General features: G+C 38.4%; 1 pseudogene; it reads right to left on the reverse strand.

Annotated features, from left to right (window-relative positions):
• Positions 1 to 651: 651 nt before the first annotated feature.
• Positions 652 to 11,980, reverse strand: LOC130027681 (V-type proton ATPase subunit D-like; annotated as a pseudogene).
• Between the last annotated feature and the right edge of the window lie 1,699 nt (positions 11,981 to 13,679).

Genomic DNA, 13,679 nt, shown 5'->3' on the forward strand with positions numbered 1-13,679 from the left:
ATTTGTGTGTGTGTTTCTCACATACCTAACTTTTGGCCCTTTTACTTTCTTGGTTAACTTTGCCCCAAGTTTTTGGGGTCTGGCCAAAGGCACAGCAACAATTTGGGGGTATCTGGAAGTCTGAAGGCGCCATCAGGCTGCTAATGGACTCCCCTCACAGGTACAGATTAACCTGCTGGCGGCACCATACCCCCTCGGGCTCTTGGGTTTTTTCTAGATTCTGGTTATTGTAAACAGTGTGCAATGAACACATGGTAACACAAGAATGGCTCAATTCTCTTAAGACAGTTATACAAGGTCTGCAAGCACACATGAACAAAGGACAATCAGCAGGAATTGGTCTACCTGTGGGCTCGAGACCACTGCTGCTTCTTCATAAGCATGGTAAGTAGATTACTGTAAAACATGTAAATGGAGCATGTCAGAGTTCTACAAATTCTTACACTGGTTCTTCTGCAAATCTCATCTGTGACTAATGGTGACTAAACTGATTCTATGAAGGTAATTCCATAAATGAACATCTAGAGATAGTTCACAACCAGTGAAATTCTTAGGCCAAAACATAAATAGCTATACAGACCAAACCACATAGACATCGTAGATATAAATGTTGTCATGTTAAAGCATCTGAAAGAATTAGATAAAAAATTATTATTCAGTCAGAAAATTCTCATCCTTTTCTTCCACTAGAAGATTACCAGTCTCCACTACTTTTCCAACTGCTTGTGGCTGCTCCAAATCCTACTCAATCTTTCTCTTTTCTCTCAAGAGCCTTCTTTTTCTCCTGTATTTTCTTTAACCTATAGATTTCTTCTCATTCTCTTTCACTCAGCTCTGTGATGATGATATAAGCCATTGCATATTCAACCTGAAAAATGATACCATGTACAAAGGCATTTACATGCCCCTTGTTTATGCCCCTAGCAACTTCATCCAAAGTAATAAAGAAGGACAGCAACAATGCTAATTCTAACAGAAGTTCCAATGTTTGGGTATCATCCTTTTGACTTTAGCTAACTGCTCTCTACCTGTAGCTGAGCCAGCCTGTGATAACTGTCAGTTCCCTCGAGGTCATGTTCAAATAGTAGTTCAGTAAAACCTGCTACGTTATTTTTGCTGGGTGGGCTTTGATACTTTAGAGAATTCTAGTACTGAACTCCCCTAACATGACTTTGGTTCGTTGATTCGTCGATTGCCTCTAGCAGGCCCCAGTAATGTCTCTTTCATCCTAGCCCTGAGATTATATACAAGGCTCTTTAGGAGAATGAGACCCATCATTGTTATTGGTATTTGGCATATTTGGTACGCCACGGGGAGTTTGTCAGACTCTGTCTTGTGGGCAGGCTACATTCGATAGCCTGCAAGTTTGTCCAAAGTAGAAATGAGATAATAAGATGTCATAAAAAGATGTCCTGATCAGATGTCGCGCGGCCGCGAATGCGCGTGGATTTGTCCCTCTGCCAGTACCTTCATGTGTGCGGAGAGTGGTCTCAGCATGGTGGTGGCTGGTCCTGAAGGTCTTCGGCTGCCGGAGCCCTGGTCGGGGCAGGGAGGAAAGCTCAACCCGCTCCCCTCCAAGGGGCCCCGGTGAGGAACAGCCAGGTGCGTGGGCAGGAGACTGCACTGTTCTTGTCCGGGAGCTGGATTTTATAGTCTCTGAGTCTTGGCCGTTGATGTGATTACACGGCGCCAGGGGGCCAGGTGGTGGGTGTGACCCCCGCCTACTGGAATTTGGAGGATCTGGGTGGAAGATGCTCGACTCCAATCCGAGTAGGCTTGGAGGTCTCGGCCCCGGAACCCGCGTGGCTTTGTCCCTCTGCCAGTACCTTCATGTGTGCGGAGAGTGGTCTCAGCATGGTGGTGGCTGGTCCTGGAGGTCTTCGGCTGCCGGAGCCCTGGTCGGGGCGGGGAGGAAAGCTCAACCCGCTCCCCTCCAAGGGGCCCTGGCGAGAACAGTGCAGTCTCCTGCCCCTGCGCCTGGCTGTTCCTCGACTTTGGTTCATGAAGAGAAAAAGTGTTTTCTCTCATTTCTGTGCCTATCAATATTCAGTCTTTATTATCTTCTTTAGGTTTGCCAAAATTGAAAAGATAAGTTTTTTTTCTTCAGAAAGTTTTGACTTGTCTGTGTGCCTTGTAATTGCGTCTTCTTGAGAGTCTGTGTCAGTCTTGATGGTCAGATTCAATTCTTTTTTTTTAAAATTTTTTTTATTAGTGAAACTCCATGTAGTACAGTTGTTGACCTTAAAAATTTTTGTGCTGGGTTTCAGTTATACAATGATTGAGTACCCATCCCTCCACTGGTGCCCATTTCCCACCTCCAATGCTCCTAGCATCCCTCCCTCCCAACCCCCATCGTACCCCACCCCTGTGGCAGGGCATTCCCTTTTTTTCTCTCTCTCCTTTTGGGTGCTGTGGTTTGCAAAAGAGGCATTGAGTGGCAATCATGTTCAGTCTACAGTCTATTTTCAGCATGAATCTCTCATCCTGGGAGGGTCCTCCCAACACACTTTACTTGGTGCTTCCCTCTCTATCTGAGCTGCCTTCTCCCTCAGCATGTGCGGCTGGCCTCCAAGCCATGGAGTGAAACTCCTGGTACTTATCTCGGCTATTCTTGGGTGTTAGTCTCCCAATTTGTTACTTTATATTTTCCAGATGAATGCACAGATTCAATTCTTTGAGAACGTTATGATGGCTGCTTTTAACTCAGTTGCTGACTGGGCAGCCAGGGCTGCAAATATCCCAGGTACCATGTCTATCTCCATTCTACTCTGCTCCCTTCTCAGTTGTCCCCTCCTTTCCTCTCTTTTCTTTCGTTTTGGATTGAAAGATATTTTTGGTCATTGACTTCCCCCCCCCATCTGGTAACTTTGTTCTGTTTCTATTGTTTTGATGAATCTAGAAATTTGAATATGCATGTATTACATTTCTAAAAATCAGTCAACACAATTACCATTTTCCCTGTCAATACAAAGACTCTAGAATGTTCCATTTTAATTGTTGCATTGTTAAAAATTAAGATCATAGTCCTTCTCCCTGCAGGGTATTCTTTAGGTGTTCCTTTACCAAGTGTCTGCCAGTTCTAAATGCTCTCAATTTGTATTTCTTTAAACCAATTTTACTTTATTTTCTTCTCAGATAGTGTTTTCAGAAGTGTTTATTCAAGCTGACACTCATCTACTTTACATATTTCCATATATTATTCACAGTCATCTGACTTGAATTTAACTTTCACTCTTTTCTATTTTTTCCTTTAACTCAATAATATTTTATGTTCTGACTTTTGACTATTTCCAGATCTTCAGATTAATGCTCAAAATTTTATAGTTTTGGCTGATTCTTATATATTGTGGCTATCTTAATTTTTAATGTATTTAGTGATTCGTCATTTTGATCTCATATTTCTTAAAACTTATTCATGTGACTTTGAAGTTAGGACTTAAAGTGAATTTCTTCAAGGCCTGAGACTTTAATCTTTTTTATCTATTTTTTATATTAGAAATTTTTAATACTTGCAGGCTGAATAAATTTATTACTCATACCTACATAAAAGTAGGTTTGTGGTTAGAAAATCTTAGGGGCAATATTTTTTCTGTTCCACTTAGTATACACACACACACACCTATAATGTATTAATTATAATTAACATATACCTCTGAACAGTAAGTGAATGTTCCATTCAAAGATCATGAATTTAGGAGTTGGGTGAGGAAACTCCAGTCCTTTGTTGATTTGGGGGGGCAACCACATCCAGCAGTGCTCAGCACTTACCCCTGGCTCGGCTCTGTGTTCAGGTATCTCTCCTAGCAAAAGTGGTTTGGGAGTCAATCCCAGATCAGCTGCATGCAAGGCAAGTGTGTTTCCTGCTATACAGTCCCTCTGGGCTGTAACTCTATAGTTAATTTAAGACAAACTACATTTCTTACTCCTTGCACTGACAAGAATGGCTAATGTTAAAAATTAAAAAAGGCTAACATTTTATTTACATAGTTTCAAGCCTCCAAAACAATCATTGGGGTTGCCTGTACATTAATAGAAAACTTAAAATAATATTTTAACCGGCTTTTAAAGGGGTGGTATCAGGAAAAGTTGGTATGAACACCAACATCAAATGCTCTTATTACACTAAATCTCAATAGCTTTGGTAACAAGAGGAAACATACAGAGACTGAATGGCTAATCACAAGCCATATTGCTCATTAACTAGGCTCTTAGGTTTCTTCACATATTCAATTTGTATATTCTAAGTTTGTATTTGTGATTAACTTGTCTAGGAGAGGCTTCCACAGAATAACTGGCAGTGAATAACCAATAAAAAGATGGAGAGCTGGTGACAGCTGTGGTTTTTACTGCATACACTAATGCTTCATCAACTGTACAGATGATGCAGAAAAAGTATTTCCTTGTATAGATCTTTACAATTCTTAAAGTTTATTAAGTTTTTTAAAAATTTTTTGTGTCACACCCAGAAATGCTCAGAGGACACTCCTGGCTCTGCACTCAGGAATTACTACTGGCAGTGGGGAGACCATATGGGATGCCAAGGATTGAACCCATGGCAAATGCCCTACCCACTGTACTGTCGCTCCAGTCCCAAGTCTTTATAATTTAAATGTAATTAAGTAGCCTGAAAAGCCTATTTTCGGTTATTCTAATAAATTATTACAACGTGAGTTCTGTGTGGAATTCTGATATGAAAGTCATAAAATGCTAAAATATTATGGTGTTTTGTTAACATTTGATAAATATAAACACTTAATATTATAACATAACATTTAGGCTTGAATATGCTTATATTATGACATGAAAATTACACCTTTTAAAGAAAATTGAGAAGGAAAATATTACTAATTAAAAATCAGAATTTTTTGATAGCTAGTTTTAATCATGTTAGTTTTCCTTAGTATGCATCCTAATGTAGCATAGTTAAAAAAGTTTCTATTTTTGTTTTTTATTCTCATTACTTTATTTTTGAAATTTAAGCTTGAATGAAATCTTAAAATTTTAATTGATTGAATCAATAACTTGGAAGAATTTTTGTTAGCTCAACTAGTTTCATCTTATCTAATAATATAGTTTAAGCTGTGCCTAGAAACTGAGTTAGAAAAGTCTACAAATGCAAACTCCTGAGAGTAATGAAAACAGAACTGACAGCAGTGTCAACAAAACTAATGTGTGGAAAGACAGGAAAACTATACAGACACAACACTGGAAGCAGAATCTATGGAAGGAAACTGTCATTCTTATATCTGAACTTGTCAAGAAGAGTTATTTATATATGTTTTAAAGATATTGTGACTTAACATACGTGTAATCTCTTCTAAATTAAATGAACATGCCTAATATTCTCATATAAAATCTGTGACTAGGATTTGTACCTGAGGGGGAAAACTAAAAGCAATTTAAAAAAATCCCTGATAATTGGAATACCCATTTCTAACACTGACATGGTCTTATGCCCGGTTATATTTTCATTCACTTTTCAAGTCTGAAATGAATTTTGAATACTTCTCATCTGATAGAAAACATTCCATGGAACTTATTGAAGCTTGAGTAATAAAGTACATAAGTAACTCGACCATTTCCATTCTGGACCCCATATTAAAACAATGAAAGGCAACAGTATTTTTACTCAATCATTCCATGATCCTTAGTGCTGATGCAAAAAATTAAAAATGAGATACATTTCTATATACACACATTAATTATAGATTCATCACAGACATTACATAAACACTTTTTGTGGGTTAAAAGAATAAGAAAAAAGACCAGAATGTTAGTACAGTAGGTAGGGCACTTGCCTTGAATGTGACCAACCCATGTTCCATCCCTGGCATCTCATATGATGCTCCAAGCACTGCCAAAATTGAGTAAAGAGTCAGCAGTAACCCCTGAGACTTTCTGGGTGTGCACTCCCCCACAAAAAATAATATGGAAAATAACCTATTATTTAGACACATAACTCATATATACTTGACCCATTCCATTATTACTTACAAGTTATATTCAGTTTCTTTTGAAATTGTATAAGTAGTTAATATGAGAACTGAGAAAAAATATTACTTTATACCCATAGGGAAATAAAGTTTCTAAGGCATAGACAGGGTGACATAGAGAAGGACTGGGAACAGTTGTTTGCAGGAAAGCAGAAAATATTTATGCCAAGTTATAAACTCCAAACAAAAACAATCCTACCATGGGAATACTATGAACTAGTGAATATTTTTATAAAATGTTATAAAATGTTATAAAAAAGTCCTATCTACAAACAACAAACTCTTGTTTCTATTTCCAAGTAACTTAATAATTTTGTAGTAACAACTTGTGCTGTTAATAGAAATTCCAATCACTTTAAAATTGTGTTTTCTGATTTTACCAGAGGCTTAACATGAAGTACTTAACAATACATTTCAAAATAGTGAACTTCTCTAACACATTTGTGCATTCATATAGTTTTGAAAATTGCTTCTGTGAATGTGAGGCCACACCCAGCTGTGCTGGTGAGGAGGGTGAGGGCCACTCATGGTCATACTCAACCAGTGATGCAGAACTGATGGTTCAGGGCTTGAGTCTAATACTGCAATGGGGCTCTGATCTGGCAGTAAGTGGGACTACCATGTTATTCCCCGGACGTGTATTCAGGGGACTATGGGGCACTCACAATCATATTCAGGAACTTAGACCTGCCAGACACGAGCTATATTTCCGGCTCTGAAATCACATTTTTTTTAAAAAGAGCAAAAATCGTTTTATTTTCATGCTTTTGTACATCATGAATCCCTAGATTCACATGAAAGACATCTCAAAATTATCTCTGGTCTCGGTTTGTCTGATCCAAATATTTGTATTTGAAATTTGCCTTTTAAAACTGCTTGCACTGGATGTGAAGGCAATCTGGCTGCAACATCTGTCACCCCACAGATGACCAATGTTGATTCGGCTGATATGGATGGCTAGGTGGGTGTCTCCTCCCTCCCTCACCATTCCATGAGCATCAGTTCTGAAGCTGGATGCTCTTCGCCTTCCCAGAATGGAGATGGACCATTCTTTGGTGCAGGGTATATTAATGCTCCCCTGCCAGAATCTCCAAACAAGCTCTAAGGCTCATGAAACTGCTCACATAATGCTGTTGTCAATGGGAGATGAGAAACCCATCATCTGGGATTCTCATACTGAAAAAGATGTTGCTGCAGATAAATTGTAACCTTTTTCCTAGGTATTCTGCCCATGGTTTTGAATCATCCTAAACACTAACCTCCTGACAACTGATTTGCAGACTAGGACAATATGATACATACCAATGTAACCTTCAACTAAAGGCCAAGTGCAATCTACTTTGAACACTGAACACTGGCCTTGCTTCCAGAAACCCTTGCATGACCCCCCGAAGTGTTTAAACATACCTCTTGATATTCTCTGAACAATTAAAGATTCTTGTGAAAAGCAAATGAGATTAGAAATTGCATCTACCACTACTTGGCATTTTTCCCAGAAAAAAATATTTGCATAATACAATAAATGAGCAAATAATGCTGGCAAAATTCCTATAGACTTTCTTCTCTCTGAGAATTGTGTTGTTTGTGCAAAGCTGATTACCTTCCTAGTAAAACTAGCTCAGTGAGATACTGTGGTGGACAGTTTCCATGCCAGAGTAGTGTTATGGAGCCTCTTCTTCACTCCCATTTTCAGATCCCGATTTCAGAACTGCTTAGGTATTTGAAAGAAAAACAACTTCACCCAGAGAGCAAAACAAACAGAAATACCTGAACTTTGTTCAGTGTTAAATAGAGAATAAAGGGAGGGCAGAAAATCTCTTTGGTTTCTGTTGCAGTTTCTACAACTTGGCCTCAATGACTATTTTCAAAGGACCCAGATTCCTTCCAGAGAAGGAAACTGACTAAGATTTAATCAAATGCCTCCAACAGAAGCATCTTTTAGTCTCCCATTAAATGTCTTTGAAGAATTTAATTCACATTAATTTTTCTCCACAATACCTAACATGTAGGTCTTGTTCAGCAAGCACTTAGATGTGAGGGTGAAAAAGGGCAATGGGTAAAATGCTAGAATAAAGTCCATGGAATACAAGCCCTTACTGTATTTACTATTGCTAGAAATCTATCTTTATAGCATGTAGAACAATGAAACAGAATCTTTTTTTTTTGGTTTTTTGGGGGGTCACACCTGGCAATGCACAGGGGAATTACTCCTGGTGGTGCTTGGGGGACCATATGGGATGCTGGGAATTGAACCCAGGTCAGCTTCATGCAAGGCAAATGCCCTACCCGCTGTGCTATAGCTCCAGCCCCGGAACAGAATCTTAATTCACACATCTTTCAGGGAAGAAAATGGATGAAGTGGATTGTGGGAAAGTGCTACTAACATTATACCTAATGCTAACTTGTTTTGAAATTTGACCCAGTTTCTGAACTTGAGTTTTATTTTTATTTTGGGACAACATCTGACAGTGCTTAGGGCTTACTCTTGGCAGTGCTCAGTGGACAATATGGGGTTTGAGGGATTTAGCCCAGGTCTGTAGACAAACACTCTAGTTCCTGTATTCTCTCTCCAGTCCTTGAACTTGTGTTTTAATTCTAGAGTGCCAATGTTTAGATTTGCTCAATGAAGATAAAAGATCCAAACTTTAATTCGTTGCATTCCTTAGAGGTTTGCTACTTTGTGAGAGTTTAAGAGAAAGTTAGTAGTGAAGTGGCAGAATCTTCCCTCCCCTCCCCAAACTGCACAGTATTGTCACATTTGCCTTCTATTGCAGAAGAAGGTGGGGCCATATCCCAGGATTCATTTATGGTTTAATGCATGAGCCCCAGTACAGGGAAGCAATTTAATGGGGAATCATGTGGTTTTAGAAGGATATCCAGATTTTTACCTCACCTATCCAATGCCTGAAGATTATTTACCCAGTTGATAGATTTTTCTGATGCTTATTTGGATCTGCCTTTTGTTATCTTTCCCATAAAACTTCCTTTCCTCCAGCAGCGCTTTCAAAAATTTCTACATCTCCAGAACATATTTTATATTCTGGAAGTTTTTCTCACTTATTGCCTCACAAAGATACACATGTGTTAGGTTTTATTCAATATAATTTATAAAATTATTTTTTGTTGTTGAGTTTTAATTTACATATATTACTAACAGCTGCATAAAATAATGATTCAATAGTTGTATATACACTTTATTAGACTGAGATAATGTCCAGTATTTATAAAATATTAATAAAACTGGGTGCCAGAGAGATAGTACAGCAGGCAAGGTACTTGCTTTTCATACTCCCAACCTCGGTTTGATCCTAAGCACAACATATGGTCCTTCTAGGCCCTACCAGGAGGGATCCTTTAGCACAGAGCCAGGAGTAAGTGCTGAGCCTCATCAGGTATGACCACAAAATCAAATATTAACAAAACTCAACCAAAATCATCCAAGAGTTCCATACAAAAATGGACAGAGGAGATGAATAGATACTTACTGAAAGAGGACATGCTGATTGCTAGTAGACGTATGAAAAGGTGCTTATCATCATTTGATATCAGGGAAATGCAAATCAAAACAATAGTGTGAGGTTATCTCACACCAGTGAGAATGTCATATACCAAATGTCCAGAAACAACCAGTGTTGGTGGGACTATTGTTTCAGGCAATATTTATGGAAAGCAGTAAGAGGATTTCTCAACAAAGAAATAAAACTCCTATGTAACCTAACAATACGACTCCTTGGTATCTACACCCAAACAAAAAGCATTAATTCAAAAAGATATATGAACATCTGTATTAATTTCAGCCCTTAGACAAGATGTTGAAGTAATCCAAATGTATAACCACAGATGGCTGGAAAAAGATATTGTTGTATATATACACAATTTATGCTATAAAGATATAAGAAAGCATGAAATCAAGCAATTTGCTACTATGTCAATGGAATTAGAGGTATGTTGGGGTGAAATCAGACAGAAAGGGAAAGATTCAGAACTATCTCATATGAAGAATATGATGATATCTGGATGACTAAAGGCAATGGAACCAGAGAGTTGGTTCACAGAACTGAGTTTATGGAAAGGGGGGATAATAGGAGGGACCTTTGGGACACTGGTGAAAGGATGTGGGCAATTTGGTGGTAGATATGGTATTGGAATGATGCATGCTTGAAATTGTCAACAATATTGTGCACCACAGTACCACATGCCTTAGCATTAAACCCTCTGAACAGTTCACTTTGTTTTCTTAAGTTCCTATATGCTGGATCAGAGATAGTAAAGAGGTTTAAGTGCTTGCCTTGCAACCCTGCCAGGATTGAGCACAAAGTCAGGAATAAACCCTGACTATGGACCACAAACAAGGAAAGAAATCTTATGTTCTTACCACCTAGTAAGTTTCTTAAATCTATTGTAATTAAAGTTTGATACTTAGAGATTTTACTTAGCAAAATAGAGTTTTCAAGGCAATTTAGATTTTACTGAAAACACATAATGAACATTGGATATGAGTTCACATGTTCACCACTTTTCTAAAAGGAATAATTATCTTCCAATAGTTTCTTTGATAAATTTAGATTTTTGTACTTAAGACTTCAAGGTAAACTTATAAAGGACAACCCTGCAAAACAATGACATAATAAATAATAATAATAATAATAATAATGTTGCATTAAAATTGGTTCAAAACCAATTTTTCCCCATGTGTATAAAGGTCAAATCTTCTTTTGAAAATAATGTTTTACTAAGCTAAGGTATAGAAGTCTTTCTGATGATTCCAGTTTAAGTATTTAAAAATGATACCATAGTCAAATATAAATAAAAATTCTAGAATTTAAAAAAATTTGCTACAAATCTTTATTGAAATCCTCTTGTTTCTGATGATCTAAAATATTTCTTTAGAGACTAGACTAGAGTAGGTTTTTTACAACTTTGGCATACTATCATTTTAGGGTGGAATTCATGGCTATCATGAGTTTGTGGAGAGTGCTTTCCTGGTTAGCAACATCCCTTGACCTCTGCTACCTACATATCAATCAATTCCCTTTCCTTACTACCATTTGGACTGTAGAAAGCGACACCCTACTTTATGTCCCTTCAGAGACCAATTCACCCATACTAGTAGCAATGATATCTTTATATTTATTAAAAACACAAATTTGGAACCAGAATATACTGGGGTTAAGGCATTTATATTGTATTAAGCCGACCAAGGTTTTTTGATATTGTAAATCACTAAGGTATAAACACACAAGCATGAGATGAAAACATTCTTTTATGGCTTCATTTTTCATGGGTAGGTTAGCATCTGACCGTGGCTCGCCTCTCCTTCAAGTCTGTATGATTGGCATTAGTCACACTTCCTTTCAAACCTCATTAACTTTCCCTAAAGCAGACTCTCATCCAGTTCTCTTCTCTATCCCCAGCTTTTCCTTTTTGGAGACTTTTCCATTTTTATGAATTTTTGGTTGACGTTTTAGCAGAGGATACTGCCAGTCACAGCCATGTCTCTCTATGGTAAATATAGCTCACTAGAATCAGCAAGTTCTATTAAGACATTTCTATAGATCTTGATTTTCTTCACTGCTTGCACAGGAAGTTTTACATGATCTAACAACTAATTTTAAAAATCATAATTTATTTATAAAATAGCTATAAAAATAAATATGTTGATGTAGAAGCAGGTCCTCAAAATCAAGGTAATTCAAATAAATTCAAGGCAAGAGTTGAAAAGAAATTAAGAAGATTTTGTGCCACTTCATACTTCTATTTTGACTTATTTTCAACAGATTCCATAAATGCTTGAGAAGTTCGAGTCTCTATATCAGCAGTCAGGATAGAGACTGGCATAAATCTGTATGAATCCTACCCAGAACTTACTGCTCATTAGCCTTTGGATAAATTATCTCTGAGTCTTACATGTCTTACCATGTTTCTAATCGTGTAGGTGCTACATGAGATCCTCTTATTCTCACTCCTGTTTGCAACCAGATTTCCATGCTGGAGATACTAGCAAAAGGTACAAATAATCATGATGACTGTTCCTATTCAGGGAATTTAATTCAAACACTGGCCATTGAGGGAAAAACAGGGAATCTTAAGGAGTCCAAAAAATTAGAGTACAGAAACCTAACAACCTAAGAAAACATTTTTTGATCTTCAATTTTTTGTCTTCCATTTTAGCCAGAAATTAAACTAATTTCTGATTTTCCATCAGTGACTCCTATTTTAAAAAGTAAAATAGGAGTCATTCTCGGAGCTAGAGAGATAGTAAGTCAGTAGTAAACGTGCCTTATACATAGCCAACCTGGGTTCCATTCTTGGCATTCCATAAGTCATCTGAGATTACCAGGAGTAATTCCTTAGTGCAGAACCAGGAATAACCCCTGAGCATTGCCAGGTGCGGCTCAAAAATCAAAACATAAAGTAAATAATTTTATTTCCTCCAGGTGATTCTATTAATTTTCTAGGTTTGTGAGTCACTTTATAAATTATTAGGCTTCAGTGGATCATGAGAGAGAAAAGAGGGAGTGGAGGGTTCAGAGAAAATGGGAGGAAGAAGCAAAAAATAGGAGGGGAAAGGAGAAGGGAGAGAATGTAATAGCTTTTTCCTTTTATTTATTTATTTTTATTTTTTTCATTTTATTTTTTTCATAGTTTTATTTATTTATTTTTGTCTTATATTTATTTATTGAATCACTGTGGGAAAAGTTACTAAGCTTTCAGGTTTAAGTCTCAGTCATACAAGGATCAAACACCTTTCCCTTCACCAGTACTCACATTTCACCACCAAGAACCCCAATATACACCCCCTCCCACCCCACCCAATGCCAGTGAGGCAGATGATTTCTACTTAGCTCTTCTCTACATTGATTACATTTATCATTTCGACAAAAGATGGACCATTATTGTTTAGAATTTCTCCCCCAACAATCAGAATTGCTGAAAAGGCATTGTGAAATACTTTGTTTTCTATAGCTGGTTATGAGAATCATATAATGTTGCGCAGCTGCTATTGTGGTCACGCAATTTTGGATTTCTGCAAAGAGCCAGATAATTTAGAGATTGGTTTCTGTGCGTCTGGTGTTATGGTTGTGCAGGAGAGCCGCTCGCGGGGGGCAACTCAGGACCTCGGTAGGGCATGAAGGATGAGCCAGTACCACCCCCCTTTCTATGAGACTGCAGTTGCCCAGTCACCGCCGGCTCATACCTGGCTTTCCTATAAGCTCTGAGGAGGCAGCCACATTGCTGCTGGGGGTGGGGGGTGGGGGGGGTAGGAGACAAGGCGGAAGGGAACAACACCTTTCCCACCCAGAGAGGCATGGTGCCGTAGTTTAACGCATGGTCCATTCACTTTTCTGCCGCAAGCTGCCGGGCTCTGGATTAAGTCCTTTTGCCTCTGGAGCCATGGCCATGTATGTGGTCCAGATGCATTTCTGCCAAAAGCCGCTGGGTTTCGAGATTTGTTTCTGAGTTTCTGGGATCATGGCCATTAATCAGCATGATCAGGAGCCAGAGAGGTCGTTTGTAGGTGGCGACTTGAGGTCTTGCTGGGATGGGGAGGAAAGGGCTGGTTCCATCCCCATCTGGTGAGAACCCGCACATCTCATCACTGCAGGCCAAAACCTGACTGTCCTGTGGCCTCTAGAGGACGATGGTCACCAGGCCGCCAAGGGGAACAGGCCAAGGCATGAAACC

This window comes from Sorex fumeus, unplaced genomic scaffold, assembly GCF_029834395.1.
Source record: "Sorex fumeus unplaced genomic scaffold, SorFum_2.1 ptg000037l, whole genome shotgun sequence".
NCBI lineage: Eukaryota > Metazoa > Chordata > Mammalia > Eulipotyphla > Soricidae > Sorex > Sorex fumeus.